This window comes from Dendrobates tinctorius, unplaced genomic scaffold (assembly GCF_039654945.1).
Source record: "Dendrobates tinctorius isolate UK_male_01 unplaced genomic scaffold, ASM3965494v1 ptg000069l, whole genome shotgun sequence".
NCBI classification, from domain to species: Eukaryota; Metazoa; Chordata; class Amphibia; order Anura; family Dendrobatidae; genus Dendrobates; species Dendrobates tinctorius.
The window spans coordinates 29,616,343-29,630,780 of record NW_027361737.1 but is presented as its reverse complement, the minus strand read 5'-3'; the positions used below and the strand labels follow the sequence as shown (position 1 = coordinate 29,630,780).

The 14,438-nt window shown below is 42.8% G+C and overlaps 1 protein-coding gene across 3 annotated transcripts in view; it reads right to left on the bottom strand.

Annotated features, from left to right (window-relative positions):
* LOC141095327 (beta-galactoside alpha-2,6-sialyltransferase 1-like) overlaps positions 1-11,441 on the bottom strand; it is a 194,495-nt gene extending 183,054 nt beyond the window's left edge. For 2 of the 3 annotated variants that reach the window (XM_073581298.1, XM_073581299.1), the window contains exon 1: positions 11,200-11,441. The gene's annotated coding sequence lies outside the window, so the exon portion shown is untranslated. The remainder of the gene's footprint in view (positions 1-11,199) is intronic. The other variant, XM_073581297.1, reaches the window with a different exon arrangement.
* Between the last annotated feature and the right edge of the window lie 2,997 nt (positions 11,442-14,438).

The following is a 14,438-nucleotide window of genomic DNA, read 5'->3' as shown; positions in this document are numbered from 1 at the left end:
TCCAGAGACTAATGGGCAGACTGAGCGGACCAATCAGTCTCTGGAGCAAATTCTGCGTTGTTTGACCTCAGCCCGACAGGATGATTGGTGTTCTGTGTTACCATTGGCTGAGTTTGCATTTAACAACCGCACTAACCAGTCTACGGGTACATCTCCATTTTTTTGCAATTATGGGTTTCATCCTCATTTTGGAGAATTCTCCCGCTTGAATTCTGGGTGTCCTGGGGCGGACGAGACGATCCAGCGGTTGGGGGAGGTATGGCGGGAGGTCCAGAATAACATTACGAAGGCCCAGGACAAATTTAAATTTTTTGCGGACAAAAAACGATCCGTGGGTCCAGTGTTTCAGGTCGGAGATAAGGTATGGTTATCCACCAAAAATATAAGGCTCAAGGTCCCCTCTGCGAAGCTTGGACCCAAGTTTATAGGTCCCTATGTAATTACCGAAGCAGTTAACCCGGTGGCTTTTCGGTTGAGTCTTCCGCCATCTCTAAGGATCCCTAATGTTTTCCATAAGGCTCTTTTGAAACCTGTGAGGTCCAGTGGGGAGGGATCATCATCTTCCCCGACACCGGTTCTGGTAGATGGGCAGGCTGAGTACGAGGTGGAACGAATTGTCGACTCCAGGTTGGTCCGTCGCGCCCTTCAGTATCTGATACATTGGAAGGGCTATGGTCCTGAGGAACGCTCGTGGGTTCCTGCTCGATCAGTTCATGCGGATCGGTTGATCCGAGCCTTTCACGCCAAGTACCCTGAGAGACCTGGGGGTCCGGTGGCCCCCCCATTGAGAGGAGGGTACTGTTATGATCCAGGACGGGATTTCGCTTTGACCCGTCCTGGTTAGACTATGGGTTAATTGTGCTGCCTCTCTCTGGCAGCAGGAGGCTATTTAGTGCTCACTGGACCTGGGTCCGGTGTCAGTTATACTCCTGCCCTCGGCTGAGTTAAGTGACCTCTTGTATACGTGTGCCTTGTGCCTGATATCTTGCTTGCTTGTTCGGTTGTGATCTGGTTCTGTCCCTGTTACGAGTTCCGCCTGACCCTCTTGTACTGCACTACCTCTCGTTTATGACTCTCTGCTTGTGACCCGACTCCTCTCTGCTCGTCCCCTTGGTACCACGTCGCCCTCTTGTGTATGATCTTTGGCTCTGTCTGACTACCCGTCTGTTTGTCGCTCCTGTGCCTCGTTTGCCCGTACTGCTGTGACCACTGTTTTGCCTGACTCTGAGTTGTTGTATGGTGTCCTGTCCTATCTGAATACAGGACGCTAAGCCCCGCCCCCTTGCAGTCACATAACCATAGGTCCCGTGCAGACTATTCAGTTTCAGTGTCCGCAGGTCCTATGCTTCTTTACCTTCCAGCGCTGACTGGACCCTGACACTATTAGCCTGAAGCACGCATGGTCACCTCTGCTGCCCTGCTCCCCAGGTAACTCTTAGCACTGCTTCTGTACTCAGGACACGTGCACTGGCTCTATGAGCAAGTGCAGTGCGGTGTCTCTGAAATCTGCTTTGGCAAACTGCTCCAGGTCCCTGATATTTGAAGGGTGCCTTCTCCAAACTGCCATTTTTAGATCTCTCCACAGGTGTTCTATGGGATTCAGGTCTGACATCATTGCTGGCCACCTTAGAAGTCTCCAGTGCTTTCTCTCAGACCATTTTCTAGTAGTTTTTGAAGTGTGTTTTGGGTCATTGTCCTGCTGAAAGACCCATGACCTCTGAGGGAGACCCAGCTTTCTCACACTGGGCCCTACATTATGCTGCAAAATTTGTTGGTAGTCTTCAGACTTCATATGCCATGCACAAGGTCAAGCAGTCCAGTGCCAGAGGCAGCAAAGCAACCCCAAAACATCAGGGAACCTCCGCCATGTTTGACTGTAGGGACCGTGTTTTTTTCTTTGAATGCCTCTTTTTTTCTCCTGTAAACTCTATGCTGATGCCTTTGCCCAAAAAGCTCTACTTTTGTCTCATCTGACCAGAGAACATTCTTACAAAACGTTTTAGGCTTTTTCAGGTAAGTTTTGTCAAACTCCAGCCAGGCTTTTTTATGTCTTGGGGTAAGAAGTGGGGTCTTCCTGGGTCTACTACCATACAATCCCTTTTCATTCAGACGCCGACGGATAGTACGGGTTGCCACTGTTGTACCCTCGGACTGCAGGGTAGCTTGAACTTGTTTGGATGTTAGTTGAGGTTCTTTATCCAACATCTGCACAATCTTGCGTTGAAATCTCTTGTCAAGTATTCTTTTCCGTCCACATCTAGGGAGGTTAGTCACAGTGCCATGGGCTTTAAACTTCTTGATGACACTGCGCAGGTAGACATAGGAACATTCAGGTCTTTGGAGATGGACTTGTAGCCTTGAGATTGCTCATGCTTCCTCACAATTTGGTTTCTCAAGTCCTCAGACAGTTCTTTGGTCTTCTTTCTTTTCTCCATGCTCAATGTGGTACACACAAGGACACAGGACAGAGGTTGAGTCAACTTTAATCCATGTCAACTGGCTGGAAGTGTGATTTAGTTATTGCCAACACCTGTTAGGTGCCATAGGTAAGTTACAGGTGCTGTTAATTACAAATTAGAGAAGCATCACATGATTTTTCGAACAGTGCCAATACTTTTGTCCACCCTCTTTTTTATGTTTGGTGTGGAATTATATCCAATTTGGCTTTAGGACAATTCTTTTTGTGTTTTTTCATTTAAGACAAATTAAATGAAGATAATAATAACAAAGAATTTGTGTTTGCAATCATTTTCAGGAAGAAACTGAGTATTATCTGACAGAATTGCAGGGGTGTCAATACTTTTGGCCACAACTGTAAATGGCCCACCCTGTACTTTCCCATTTGTGGGCTGAAAAGTCTTAGTTACTTCTCTGTAATTCCACAGAATTTTTTGGAACCCATGACAGCACCACGAGAGAGGTGATCTGCCCTTCAAGGACCGGAAACCTACAGGCTCAAAAGAGCGCCACGTCTCCCTTGCATCAGTTGGATTGCAGAGCACGAGAAGACCTCCAGTAGTAATTAGAACATAATTTATATTACAACTTAAAATGTGAACTCATAGCACCAGCGATAAAAGTTCTCACCCACACGTGACGCAAGGAAATATAAGGGTGCTTTAAAGGTTTCATAAAAATCCCATTACAAGTAACTAAGACTTCATTGAACAACCATGACAGCACCACGAGAGAATTACAGTGAAAAATAAGAATAAGAATTTAGGGAGGGAGGGACCTACCTCAGCTGGGAGCATGCTTCTCCCAAAGGTGAGTTAGTAGAGGAACCCATATTCAGTCTATAATCCTTATAGAAGGTGGAAGGTGAAGACCAGGTTGCCACCTTACAAATCTGCTTAATTGAGATATCCGATCTCTCCTCCAAGGAGGTTGCCACGGTCCTTGTGGAGTGAGCCTACAGACCTTCTGGAACTGCTTTAGCATCCACCATTTACTCAGATACCTAAAAACAGAGCACTTTTGAAGCCCGATCCATCCTACCTACCTAAAGTAGCGTCCCAGTTTCACAGGATACAGGAGATAGTTTGTCCTCCAGCTTACAGTCGGCAATGACTACACTGCCACCTTACTATTGACAGAGCTGCTGCAACCCTTTTACCTACTATTTCCTTCCCCTATTGTCCTGTGGAATGTAAAGCCGCAAGGTAAGGGTCCTCTACCCTTTGTACCTGTCTGTCGCTATTATTTTGTTCATTGTAATTTCTATTTGTGTTTTGTATGTAACCCCTCCATATGTACAGCAACATGAAATCTATTTTTCCAAAAAAAACAAATAATAATCCTCCGCATGATGTTCCCCCTCAATCCTCACACAGCAGAAAGCTTCAGTAGTTAGAACAGAAAAATGAAGTGTGTACAACTGGCGCGATCAACCCCATAATCATGACTACAATATAACATAAAAGATAGTAAATTTTATTCACATACAAAAAAATTCACATTAAAAGTGGCATTGGTTACATTAAAAACAATTAAAAATGGCCAAACAAATTGGCCAAGTGTTGTACTCCAAAAAAGGTTCTAAAATAAGAACCTAATGCTCACCTCCTCCAATAAGCTAGGTAAAGGATACATATAACAACACGTAATCATGTATACGATAAATGTGCAAATATTAACACCCAATTTCCCCTGAGGAAGCCAAGCTTAGGTTGGCGATACGCATGGGGTCTCCCCGTCCTCCTCCCGTTACACTATGCTGGCATTAGGTTTCTGTCCATGACTTCTTCAGGACGCATTCCACCCATGAGTTTGTGGCTCACAGGCATTTTCTGCATTTCCACATCTCTTTTTTTTAGATAAATGCAAGCATTGCCATTTAAAGTTGTAGATAGTTTGTTTTCCGCCTAAACAACCCTATATTCTTTTTCTTGCCTCCACTTGCTTATATTTGGAAACTTATATTTCATAGTCATATAATATGGCATAGATTTTTGCTCTCTTGGCAGCTTGCATTAGTATTATTAGATCATCTTTAGTGATATGCACTTTATTGTTTGCACATAATCCCTTGTCATGTTATATATTATATGCTCAAAATGAGTTTTGGGTGTTGTTAATATTTGCACATTCATGATTACGTGTTATATGTATCCTTTGCCTAGCTTATTGGAGGAGGTGAGCATTAGGTTCTTATTTTAGAACCTTTTTTGAAGTACAACACTTGGCCAATTTGTTTTGGCCTTTTTTAATTGTTTTTAATGTAACCGATGTCACTTTTTGTGTGAATTTTTTTGTATGTGAATAAAATTTACTATCTTTCATGTTATATTGTAGTCATGATTTTGGGGTTGATCGTGCCAGTTGTACACACTTCTTTATTCTGTTCTTTGTTCTCATGATTATGTGTGAGGTCAGCAGTCCCCCTTAATATTTTGTAGTGCCCTCAAGTTTTTTGGCTTTTTCAAAACTTCAGTAGTTGACGCCTGTCTTTCACCATCAGCATCAGAGATGTTCTGTGGTGGTCCGCTGACCGTTTGCACTACCTCTACCAAGTACTCATTCTCTACCAGAACAAGTGGTTGGGCATCAGTGCACTCAATTTCTTAGAGTTGTAAGATGGATGACCCATGGAACCTCAGCCAGCCGAGTCATCAAAGAGCAGAAGCGACTGATGCATGACTTAGGGCTCAGGCTGCTTGCCTGATTTGCAATGGGGTGAGGTGGAAGATAGATGCCCTTAGGCCGCAGGAGCAAAGTATACACTTTCAGAATGGGACTGAGTGGAAGACAAAGCAAAGGAACTGAAGGCGCTCTTAGCCAACCAATCTAAATCCTCTACTTATTCTGGCCTCACCATTCATCCATCATTACTCAGGCCTTTAAAATTACACAGAACGTCCTTTCGCCTGCATGCACCAGAGGAAGATGATTCATTTGGGTGCATAACAGGCACAGATTGACCACAGCCTCTCTTACTTCAGCAGCTACAGCACCACCAGCAGCAACACGGCCACATCCCCTATTTGATGCTTTCCGCATTGTTTTCACCACAAAAATAGTGCAGAGGGCGGCACGGTGGCTCAGTGGTTAGTGCTGCAGCCTTGCAGCGCTGGGGTCCTGGGTTCGAATCCCACCAAGGACAACATCTGCAAGGAGTTTGTATGTTCTCCCCGTGTTTGCGTGGGTTTCCTCCGGGTACTCCGGTTTCCTCCCACATTCTAAAGACATACTGATAGGGAATTTAGATTGTGAGCCCCATCGGGGACAGTGATGATAATGTGTGTGCAAACTGTAAAGCGCTGCGGAATATGTTAGCGCTATATAAAAAAAATAAAGATAAAGAAAGAAGAGTATTACATGGTTTGTACATAGAAAGACAGAGACCAGCAGATTATTACACTGCCTGTTTTCAGTGTACACCCCAAAAATCATTAAAAAACACAAAAATAGTGTTGACTACCTCCTCCTACGCCTCTTCCACCTACATGTCCACCTCCTCCTCAACCTCTTTCTCCACTTGGACATCTGCCTCAGGGTTCAAGATGATAATTTTTTTTTTAGGCTATTATTTTAAGTCATTCCCCTATCCACATTTGTTTGCAGGACAATTGTTCTGCTCTGACCCCCATTTAGTTTCCTGTTGCACCTTCCTAGCCTTTACTATGAACAATTTACAGACATGTTAAATCGCCAAAGTTCGGGTCGCCATTGACTTCTATTGGGTTCTGGGTCAAGTTTGGATATCGAAGCAAACTTTCAACTGAAGTTAGGCCGAACCCAAGGAACCCAAACATCCAGGGGTTAGCTCATCACTATTGATAACACGTCTCATTGAAAATAATGATCTCTCAGTGGGCAGAATGTTATATAGCAGGAAAAGCTCATCAGATTAATATACAATTTTTTTGGAAAAGGTTCAGGATAATATAGTTTCATAGTTTTAAGTATGAAAGGAGTTCATACAGTTCAATCTTTATCCAGAAATAGGCTAAAACCTCATGAGCCAGATGCTAATTGTCCAATATTAGGGGAAAAATCCATGCAAGGAAATCGGACCAGTTCCCATCACAGAGTCGGTATCCATGATCTGCAAAATTAAATTATTTTTTTTTATCAAGAAAGGCGTCCAAATCCTGCTAAGGCTTGGATTAAGAGACAAGTGGGCGGCCCTATTCAGTGATTGACAGTCATGCCTCTATGCACACTTACACAGAGAAGGATGTCAATTACTAAATAGCACTGGACTCAAATGTCTGGACTGAGCAGGGTTTTATATTACTATATGAGACAAGACTACATATTTTTTATAAAAAAACTATACATCAATCTGTTCCACTCCTCTTCTTATACTTTATACAATGTTGTGCACCACAACCATTTTGCATATAGGAATAGACTTGTCAATGCAGCTAAGCCAGGTTGAGGGAATTTAGAGTGGCGCCACTAAGCAGACTCTTCCCCCTTTACCCGCCTTTTCTTAAAACTGTGTTTTCTTAGAAATGGTGCTTTCAGATTCTTTTTAAAATGTTTTGGTCTTTCTCATTAATTCTTTAAGAATTATCCTAGGATTCCTGAGCTTAACTTACTGATATCTTGAATAAATCTAGAAAATAAAATACAAAAATGTAAAGCAGCCTTGAACTTCAAAAGAATATACAAAAGATACAAAAAAATATGTGATACAAAATTGGCAATGCAAGTCTATCAGAGAAAAAATCGGTCTGTACTGGGAAGACATCCAAGTGCAGTCCGATTGTCACGGACTGTGAGAATGGAGAAGTCGGAGAAGCTTTTTTTTTCTCCACATAGTAGAAAAAGTTATGCCAACTCTGATCAAAGTTTGGTCTGAAAACACGGTGTGTTTTGCTCGTACGTGGTAAAATCAGACATTTGAATGAGCCTTGAGTGTGTGTGATGGCAGTATTAGGTCAGGTTCACATGTTAAACAATTGGTGCAAATTTTACGCATGGATTGCTAAACTGAATTTTGTAGTGTTTCTCCGTCAATAATCTACATATATTTTCTGCACTTAATCAGTTTTATGATTTTTTTTTTCGGAAACGCAACAAAATATGCACTAATACTGTGGGAAGTGAATTGTACTACATGGATGACTATGGGGGTGCCTTGTACTATATGGAACACTATGAGGAGTGTATTATACTATGGAGGACTGAGCAGTGTATTTTAACATATGGATGACTATGAGGAGTATATTATACTATATGGAGGACTGAGTAGTGTATTATACTGTATGCAGGTCTATGAAGAGTGTATTATACTATATGGAGGACTGAGGAGTGTGTTATACTATATGGATGACTGAGTATTGTATTTCAATAGATGGAGGACTATGAGGAGTGTGTTATACTATACGGAGGACTGAGGAGTGTATTTTAATATATGGAGGACTATAAGGCATGTATTATACTATATGGAGAACTATGGGGAGTGTATTATACTATATGGAGGACTATGGGGCACATTATATTATATGGAGGACTATGGGGTGTGCATTTTACAATATGGAGGACTGTGGTGCACATTATAATATATGGAGGACTATGGGGTGTATTATACTAAACAAGCAAAATGCTGCATATTCATCGACGATTGTTTAAGCCGGAACAAAATTCATTGTTCTCAGCAGCACATCTCCAGTGTAAACTGTAAATGTTCTGCTGATAACATGATACTGTATGGGGATCTATTAGTGATTGTTCTGTCCCCATCATTATTCCTCAGCCGGTTGAAAGAGGCCGGGAAACAGGCGTCAAATGACTTCAATATTGTCGATCACACTTGTTTAGTGGCCTGAACTCAGCGCATGTAAATACAACAGAAATGCTTCTGTGTGATGTGCAATAAGTTGGCATTTGGGGCCCCATTTTAAACTTTTGCCCAGGGCCCCACTTTGCCTAAAACTGACCCTGAGTAAGTCTAAGATTGTTAATACTAGCAAATACCTGAAACACAGAAAAATGAAAAGGATCAAAAAGAAAACACAAAAAGACCAAGATAGCAGCAAAAATGACCCCTTAAAAATTAACTTTTAATTAAATAATTAAAATCTAGGACAATCCCATCTCAAAGGTTACAAAACAATCAATAACCAAAAGGTCACCAGGCAGAAAATTTTTCAAAATATTTAGGGCAACTACACTCGTCCTAATGGGCCCTATCAAGTCCCTTCCTGGCCGCGGAGGTTGGCACCCTAGTTGTTGACGATATGGCGCCCGCGCTCAACGTCGGTGACCCTTTAACACCTTACAAATCCCTTGTCCATGACGAGGATACACAGAAAAAACACACACAAACACACATAAATACCCAAAAAAAAAAACCCTAGTGGAGAGACTGGATAGCGTCTCTTATATGTGCAAACTTATCTCGTAGTAAAAAATGCTTACTATTGCAGCTTATTAAATGGCTTATCTCGTAGTAAAAAGGGCTTATGCTGCATGCAATGACAGACTGTATATATGAAAACCCCCCTAGACAGAAAAAACGTCTACACAGGAAGAACTGAGAGGAAACAATGTTCCAAGCAATAGTAGTAAATATTTAAGCACTGCAAATAAATCATCATAAACAAATCCACCAGGTGGAAATAAGTGGCATACAAACGCTGATTAATCATATGACATGGACATAATAGTCCCAAATATTGGCAAAAGCGGCAGTGAAGGCACTCCCAACAATTAAGAATGCCATAATAACCGCATGTGGTCAAAATTTACATTGCCATCCATCAGTCTGTCAGCGCAAAAAAACTCAATACTTATCAGCAAGAAGAAGATGTGAGGCCCAGCCCAACGCGTTACCCCCTCCAGGATACTGAGGGTTCATCAGGGGAAGAGAAGAAGGGGTCTCATCAACCCAGCCGAGAGATCAGCGCAGTGTGCGGCGTGCTTACTGTGTCTCCGATTCTCATATTTACCGCGTCCTAGTCGCGACGTCACTTCCGGTGACAGGCAGTGATCACATGTGGTGAAAGCCGCAATCTCAATGGACGGCGTTCTGCCTCCTATCCATCATGTCACAGTCGCGCCGTCACTTCCGGTCGCCTGTAGTGGGGAGCGCGCTCATGATGCGGCGTGCCCTATGTCCCAAACACCGGAAGTATGTCAGTTAAAGGGGAGGAACATCCAAAAGGCATATTACTGATATTGCAACTTGCTACTAACCTGTATCAAGGTTACATATGTTAATAGAGTGACGTCACGGGAACGCAGCCAATATTAAAGTGACAAAATATCACAATTGGGAACAAAACATAAAAACCCAAGAGGCATATTCATGGTATTACACCTAGCTGCTACACACAAAAAACCTCCTCAGAGTTCTATCTACTAGTAAAATGACGTCACTAGCAAATACCTCCAATTAGAAATGCAGTATAGTTCTTCTGATTCACTATGTTGCTTACCCCATGTGAAGGACATTGAAGAAATGTAGGTATCCATGGTTATGACCACTCATATAGTGACAGTTAATTTTTTAGTTACTGTTTAGTAGTGGTAACCATGGACACCTAAGCTACTGCAATGCCCTGCAAAAGGGGTAAGTGACATAGCGAATCAGAAGAACTATGCTACATTTCTAGTTGGAGGTATTGCGATCTTGTACATAGAAATCAGGGCTGTGGAGTCGGAGTCGGAGTCGTGGAGTCGGAGTCGGTGCTCATTTTCGTGGAGTCGGAGTCGGAGTTGGAGTCGGTATAAAATGGACCGACTCCGACTCCTAAAATATATAATAAATTGGGTACAGTAATTCAATGCAGGATGTGCTGAATATTTTTTAATAGGAGTTTGGGAAAGTTATGAAATATCCTATAAATGGCTGTTCTATTCCTGATCTAAGGCTACATTCACACACAGCGTTTTTCCTGTGTTTTTTGAGGATACGTTTTTCCGCTGCAAAAGCTGATCATCTTTTTAAAAAAACGCATCACCTGAAAGGTTTTTGAGCTCATAGATAATGTTTTCAATAGCAAAAGCAGATTAGAAATCTGCTCTATCTATCCATTTATCCATATCTGTCTATCCATATCGTATCTGTACCAAAAAGAATGAAAACCGGGTAGTACACAATATATATTCTGTTCTATCTAAATATCTTGATTATTGGATCATAAAAATGATTAAATGTCTGAGGTTCACATTGTACTACAATAAATTTTTCACTTAAATATAAGCAATATGTGTGGGAGTCGGAGTCGGAGTCGTGGAGTCGGAGTTGGAGTCGGAGTAAGGGAAATTGAGGAGTCGGAGTCGGAGTCGGAGTCGCAGGTTTGGCTTACCGACTCCACAGCCCTGATAGAAATACCCCTTTAATTTAAAACTCATCCACTTTGCTAATAAATTAAAATTATTTTTTTTTGCATGCATAAAATCAGCACAGAAAAAAATGTAACATGTGACCTAAGTCCAGGGGTCCAAAAAGTACAAATACTTCTTATGCACACTAAATGGAAAATAAAGTCTGCACACCAAAATAAAAGTATCAACAGTGAAACATTATTCATTATAATCACATTATGTGGAAACATTTAAAGTAACATGTTCCTGATATATTTGTAAGTTGTCTGCTTTTAGCTAACAAGAGTGTACAGTTAAGCTGGGAGTTGTAGTGCCCCAGAAGCTCTGTAGCTGCAGGTTGCACATTGCCCTTTACTAAACAGTATTTTTCAGTGATACTAGAACAAAACAGCAGTTACAGACAAGCTATGCGCTTACCAGGCTCAGTGTGTCTTCATTGCTGGTGGTGGGATATACCTTGAGCTTTGCTTTCCTCCATCTGCTCTCATGGTAGAAGAAGGCCAAATAGCTTTGGACTCATCCCCACATTAAAGGGACATTTGCTTTAAAATGTCAGGTACTTAGAGAAAAAGATGTAATGAGGAGCTCATAAGTGACAGAGACAGTAATGATAAGTGGATGAAGGGAGGCTCTGGCAGGAACTGGGAGGTACAAACCACTCTCACTTCATGAAATAATGAAAACTTGTCATGAAGTTGCACAACTGTCATTTGAGTTTAGTGTTTAACTCCTAAGAGGTGGTTTCATAACTCCGTCAGTGATCACATACTGCAGGGATATGCCGTCACTAATTGGTTGAGGTCCTACTGTCAAGATTCCCACTGCCCTTAGCAGGGGCTGGCTGGCAAATTTTAGCCTGGGGGGCAAACACAAAGCACTGGCTCAGGAGTGGTGGCTAGAGTTGAGCGAAACGGGTTGAAAAAATTAAAAAGTCGTCGACTTTCGCGAAAGTCGGGTTCCATGAAACGAAACCCGACCTTAGCGTCAGGTCGGCCACGAGGTCGGCGACCATTGCGCCAAAAAGTCGCATTTCAAAAGAAGCTTTAGCGCCCTTTTTCAGCCAATCAGGAAAAACGGACACTGTGGGCAACGTGATGACATAGGCAGCGGTCACCACCATCTTGGAGAAGGGCATGCTTGCTTTGTGTGGCGTCACAGGGGGTATAAAAGGGCGGGGACGCCGACCGCCATGTTACTCATGCTGATCTCAGAATAGGGAGAGCTGCTGCTGCTGATTCTGTAGGGAGAGCGTTAGGAAGGCAAAAAGAAAAAAAAACTGCTTCTGCTGATAGCGCTTTTCACTGTAGTTACTGTGCAGTGAAAGGTGAAGATTTTTGCTTTTGTGCAGCAGCGCTGGTGGTGATTAGCCTGCCTTTTATGGCCAGCTGCATTGCTGTGTGCACACTGGTGTTCAAACTGCTTTTTTAAAAGCAATCCAAATTGTATTGTTTCGTCCTGGTGAGGTAGTGAGCGTTCATTTTTTCACACACCGTACAGCGGTGTACGCTCCTCACACAGTACCGTGTAACGACTGTTATCACGGCCAAATTGAAGCTATCTACGTGTGTGACTCTGTAAGGAAAAGTCGAGGAGTTTGTCCGTTCTTACAGACCTACACCTTAGAGTTTTGTCCGTTTTTCAAACAGTTTAGTATATTTGCTGTTTGATTACATTCAAAACTAGAGAGAGACAGCGTGTGTCAGTCCGTATACAAAAACATGGAGCTTGACAATTTTACATATACCGTACAGCGGTGTACGTGCACGCTCCTCTCTCAGTACCATGTAACGGCTGTTATCACGGCCAAATTGAAGCTATCTACGTGTGTGACTCTGTAAGGAAAAGTCGAGGAGTTTGTCCGTTCTTACAGACCTACACCTTATAGTTTTGTCCATTTTTCAAACAGTTTAGTATATTTGCTGTTTGATTACATTCAAAACTAGAGACAGACAGCGTGTGTCAATCCGTATACAAAAACACGGAGCTTGACAATTTTACATACACCGTACAGCGGTGTACGTGCACGCTCCTCTCTCAGTACCGTGTAACGGCTGTTATCACGGCCAAATTGAAGCTATCTACGTGTGTGACTCTGTAAGGAAAAGCCGAGGAGTTTGTCCATTCTTACAGACCTACACTCTAGGGAGATTCCTATTCTGCCCAATTCTATATACACCTTGTAGTTTGTCATACACTAGGCAATTTCTGCCTGTCACATTGCGATGTAATATAAACAGGGCCTGACAGAATCCAACTGTGTCCTGAAGTCTAGAGAGATTCCAATTCTCCACAGTCCTCTATACACCTTTCTTACACCATCCAGAACCTGCCTGTCACATTGCAGTGTAATATAAACAGGGTCTGACAGAATCCAACTGTGTCCTGAAGTCTAGAGAGATTCCACAGTCCTCTATACATCTTTCTTACACCATCCAGAATCTGCCTGTCACATTGCGGTGTAATATAAACATGGCCTGACAGAATCCAACTGTGTCCTGAAGTCTAGAGAGATTCCAATTCCCCCCACTCCTCTATAAACCTTTCTTACACCATCCAGAATCTGCCTGTCACAGTGCTGTGTAATATAAACAGGGCCTGACAGAATCCAACTGTGTCCTGAAGTCTAGAGAGATTCCAATTCTCCACAGTCCTATATACACCTTGTACCATGTTTTACATTACCATATAGTTGGTGGTTTTTTGGGTACATTTTCCCCAAAAATGAGGAAGTGTGGTGGAAAGGTCCGTGGAAGTGGGCGGGGGTTGGCAGCTGGTAATGATGGTGTTGGTGTTGGATCTGCTGGTAGTGGCAAAAGCAAAATGACACCTAATACTGGAGGTGTTGAGGCTGCGTCATCGTCTGGCTCCACAAGGCCTCGAAGGCTCCCTTTTCTGGGAGTAGGTAAACCGCTTTTAAAGACAGAGCTTCAAGAACAAGTTTTGGCTTACATTGCTGGCTCAGCCTCCAGCTCTATCGTCTCCTCTTCTGAAGTTTTAAAAAATAAAAGCACTGAGTCGTCATTGGAGGCTCATGGTCATGAACCACACCTTTCCTTGTGTCCTTCACCCCAACCAAAATTGAAGGATGCGGCAGGCCACACTACAGATTACTCCATGGAGCTGTTTTCACATACCATGCCTGGGTTATCAAGTCAAATCGTGAATTACCCAGGCCAAGATGAATCTGACATGGAGTGCACTGATGAACAGCCACTGATAGATGATTCTGCTGGTACATTCAGTCAGAGCACTACATTGTCCTCGCAGTGTAATGAGCCAGATTCTGACCCTGATGAGACTCAGGTGCCCCTTCCCGTATACTATACCACCATACATGGTGACACAGAGGAAGGTGCACATGACATTGAAGAGGAGGTGAAGGATGACCCAGTTGTTGACCCAGATTGGCATCCATTGGGGGAAGCCAATAGCTCAGAAGAGGAGGAGGAGCATCCGCAGCGGGCATCGACATCACAACAGCTGTTATCTGGCAGGCCCGGAGCAGTCCAAAAACAGGTTACAAAAACCAAAAGAGTTGCAGGACAGCTTGGCCAGACAGTCAAAATAGCACAGCATGCAAGGCCTCAAAATGTCTTCCATAGTAGGAAGATTGCGGTGTGGCACTTTTTTGAACAAAATCCTAATGATCAGGCAAA